Source organism: Piliocolobus tephrosceles, chromosome 3 (assembly GCF_002776525.5).
Source record: "Piliocolobus tephrosceles isolate RC106 chromosome 3, ASM277652v3, whole genome shotgun sequence".
NCBI classification, from domain to species: Eukaryota; Metazoa; Chordata; class Mammalia; order Primates; family Cercopithecidae; genus Piliocolobus; species Piliocolobus tephrosceles.
Genome location: NC_045436.1, coordinates 101376137 through 101380499, shown reverse-complemented (window position 1 = coordinate 101380499; position 4363 = coordinate 101376137). Strand labels below are relative to the sequence as shown.

General features: G+C 38.2%; 1 pseudogene; it reads right to left on the bottom strand.

Annotated features, from left to right (window-relative positions):
* Positions 1-3554: 3554 nt before the first annotated feature.
* LOC111530853 lies at positions 3555-4035 on the bottom strand (annotated as a pseudogene).
* Positions 4036-4363: the final 328 nt, after the last annotated feature.

Sequence of the window (4363 nt, the reverse complement as noted above, 5' to 3'; positions counted from 1 at the left end):
TGTTTAGTTTATTTCTTATGATTACACACAGTAAGGCGTTTAGTTTCTCCATTAGGTTCATCTTTTTCTGCCACCTTCTTTGCTTGCACCTGTTACCCTAGCTATCACTGATACTGTGCTTATAACTTATCCATGGTCCCCTGAACTGAATAGTGGCCCCCATGTAAGCCAATGCCTCATTTGATCCACTCTGCTGCCTTTGTTGAAGTCTTTTAAATTTGGTTGTTGCCGAATAACCTATTCTTTTGTGACTTTCCTCTCTAGACTTGAACAGTATCTACTACCAATTTTAAAACACCCAAATTCATGGAAAACTTCTGTTTCTCATGGTGGCCAACACTCGCTCCACCTCAAAGACCAGTTCTGGCTTCTCTTGGGTGGCAGCTTCTCACTGTTCAATACAGCAGCACCAACAGATGCAAAGACTCTTCCAATTTACCTTAATAAAGTATGAATCTGAATGAGGAGCAGAGCTTTTGAGCTATTACAGGAAAACATAATTACAAGGAGGACTTGGCTCTGGTTTTGAATCAGCCTGAAATTGTAGGCAAATCCTTTGACCCCCACCCTCAAAGTAAAACCACACGACCAAGAGAGGACATCATCTCCTGATGCCAGCTCATCAGATTTAAAGAAAAATGATTTCCATGTGTTTTTCACAAAACTTGAAATTTTAATGAACTCTGCAGTCCATCATTCCATAAATGTACTTAAGATTTTCCTTATACCATGGAAGACTGAATCTGGCCTATTTTGACTATTACATTTGAGCTGATATTTCTATCAAGGAATGACTACTTCTAGATTTTTAGGTATTTCTATATAAAATTGAAACACACTTTTTTAAAATATAGAGGTTATTTTTCTTCCAGAAGGGAGACTGCCAGGTATCAGGTGAAAACAGGCATTTTAACATTTTGATGGTGGTGGTGATGACAGTGAGAAAAGTTCATGTTTTCCAGAGTTGTTACACTTCTTGCTTAATCTAATTTATTTTATTTCTGATATTGGCCTATCCTTTAACTCATCATTACTTTATTCTATTTGATTTTGTTATAAATTGTTTAAAAAGTTTTAGTTTTAAAAACCAAACAGAGATAATTGTCATATCCTTTGCCTCTGAACACGGCCATGCCCGGAGAGTACAAAGGCATAGACAGCCATCTTGACTTTCAAAATCCCTGGAGCAGATGCATTTCATAGGTATTTAAAATTTTGAATCTAAGTAACTGATATTTTAATATTTAGAGTTGTGGATAGGAATTAGGAGGAGGACAGAAATTATATCGCTAGTCAAGTTATGGTATAGTAGGAAGACCTCATCCTCTGCAAAAAGGGATACATACACGAAAGCAGTCATTCCATCAGTCTCTTACTTCGTAAGTTCTTTTTATATGTGCAGTACCATGACAGCAATGCAGAGAGTTACTTGGGAATAGAAAAAAAGCAGTTAAGTAACTAGAGAATGTCAACACAAAAAAGAAAAAAAAAAAAACCCTAAAGCTAGATATTTTTAGGGCAAAGAAAGCCTAGTAGAAAAAAAAAAAAAAAATCAGCTACAAGAAAATGAGACATACTTAAGGAGATTATTCTTTCAAGGAGGAGAAACTTGCTTGGAATGCACTAGGCCAGAGGTATCCCTAAGAATCCATATTGGACACACACAAGCAGAAAATATCACTATAATTCCCAATAAATGTCCACTAAGTGACCAGCTGGCCTCAAAGGTCCAGTGAGTGTTGCAACCTTTATGGTTGATGCAACAGATTGAGCCATATCGTACAGAATTACAAGACCACAACCGAAGACTGGCAGTGATTTGTTTTTTGTGGAATCACAAACTATTATTATTGTCATCGTTGCAGAAGGTCCAAGGCAGTGGAAAACCTAGGGAACACCAAAAATATAACCTACCTAGTAACTAAAAGACTATATTTGTCAATTGTGGAATCCCTGAAATGATGATTTCTGAGAACAGATTTCTCAGTTCTTTACCAAAGAATGTGCTGATTTGATTTTTTAAAAATTGGCATTTTAACACCATAAAATGAACATTCATGCAACATTCAGGTTATTCGAAAAGTTACTGAATAATCAAATAATACCATGAAACCTCTCTAGTAAGTAAAAATTTGTTTCTGGATGAAAATACAGAGAGTCAAAGAATATTGTTACATAAAGAGCAAGTTCAAAATTATCCCCTAGTCTGTCCATTTGTAGAAAAAGGTGTTTGTTTGTTTGTTTGTTTGTTTGTTCCTTAACTGTGGCTGATATAGAATGGGGAAAAAATTCACAATGTTTACTGGAAGGCTGGTATGTCTAAGCATGCCAATACACTTACTTTTGTCACTTGTTCTATGTCCTTGAATAAATAGCAATGTCCATTTCCTCAGTAAGATTACTCCAAAAGTTTCTTGGCCAACTTGTGTCTAGAAATTTTCAAGAATATACATATTTAAAAATTTTTGTTCAATGCTTAAAAATAATCATATTTAAAAATAACTAAAATATTCCACTAGAAAGAGAATAATTCCCTATTAGGAGGGAGGGCATTCAAACAGAAGCTTAGGAAATCAAATGAGTTTACCGCAATTTAGATTCATTTGAAGGCAAATGTAGATGATTTTGAACACCCTCCTCCATTATTTCATCAACCTTTTTTTTTAACTTTTCACTTATTACTCTATCACACTGTAAGCATTATATAATTGCTTATTTATTGTATGTATCATCTATCTCCCTACTAAAATATATGAAGGGATTTTGTCACTATTATATTCCCAGAGCCCAGAATAAAGTATGTAATGACACATGGTAGACTCGATAAATATGTATTGAGTGAATAAATGAATGAGAAGCCTGGAAATCATCTAACTCTGAAGCACTGCTTCTTTAACTTCATAGTTAGTGAGGCCGGGCACAGTGACTCACGCCTGTAATCCCAGCACTTTGGAAGGCCGAGGTAGGTGAATCACTTGAGGTCAGGAGTTTGAGACCAACCTGGCCAACATGGTGAAACCCCATCTTTACTAAAAAAATACAAAAAATTAGCCAGGTGTGGTGGCGTGCGCCTGTAGTCCCAGCTACTCGGGAGGCTAAGGTGGGAGAATTGCTTGAACCCGGGAGGCGGAGGTTGCAGTGAGCCGAGATCATGCCATTGCATTCCAGCGTGGGTGACAGAGTGAGACTTCATCTCAAAAAACAACAACAACAACAAAAATAGTGTGAAGAAATTTGATGAACATATTAAAAACTTTGAGAATGCACATGCTCTGATTATTATGACTAGATGTTTCCAGGAAAAAAATTTTTGGAAGAAAATCACTTTATTCTAATTAACTCACAAAGAATAAAATCATAATAGCTGGCAGACGGAGGCCACACAAACATTTGCCCAGCCCCGAAGTATACCCCATCTTAATGAAATTCTACAAAGTAAGAACACATTCTTCCATTTCAATTCTGAAGCAAGGAAGCTATGAATGACACAGAAGGGGTTTAACTGATGGTTTTACTCTTTATATCTCCACTATCAATTATATTTTTATACTAAACTAACTTGGTCGTAACAGCCAACTTTCCATTTCTTTGGCCAATTTATTTGCAAGTCTGCACTGTTTCAGCACCTCATCGAAACTCTTACAGAGATTTATGTCACTCAGGTTCTGCGCATATTCCAAAAACGGCTTTAGTCTCATGTAAGTAAGCCTGCCCCTGTGCGGGCTGGGTTCCCTGAGGCTCCTGATAAGTGATGTCAGGCCTTGCAGGCTCAGCATTACTTCCTCCATGAAAGCCTCCAGTGATGGCATGACCCAGTGTGTGCCCCACAGCAGAGTCCACAGCCACGCCAACTGCCAGGGTTGCCATCTGGGCATCAGACCTGCAGCCGGGGCGCAGCAGCAGGAAAGCCAACTGCAGAGAGGGTGTTGCTGCTGGTGGTGGAGCTGCTGCTGGCCTGTGTGCAGTTCTCACCTGAGGTGTCCAGCTGGCCAGAGGGGCCATATGGGAGGTGCGGCTTTGGCTTCCAAGTAGCATCCTCGGTGCGGGGTGGCTCAGCGTCTGGATGCGCAAAAATCTAAGAACCCAGGGGTTTCTGAGAAGAAGGAGAACTGAAGACAAAAAGCCGAAAAAAAAATTTAATGCCACATTTATCATTGGTGACATCACAGACGTATTTGATTAGCTTTTTTTTTTTGGCCATTTTAGGTACACCATTTACTAAAGAGTGTGAAAAACAAGAGACACTACCGCTTATGCTTGTACAGTGGTTGAAAGAGATAAACCAATAGACAAGAATCTAGAGTTTGGCCTAAACTATCAAATTGTTCAATATAAAGGAAGTCAACAAGTACCCCATAATATG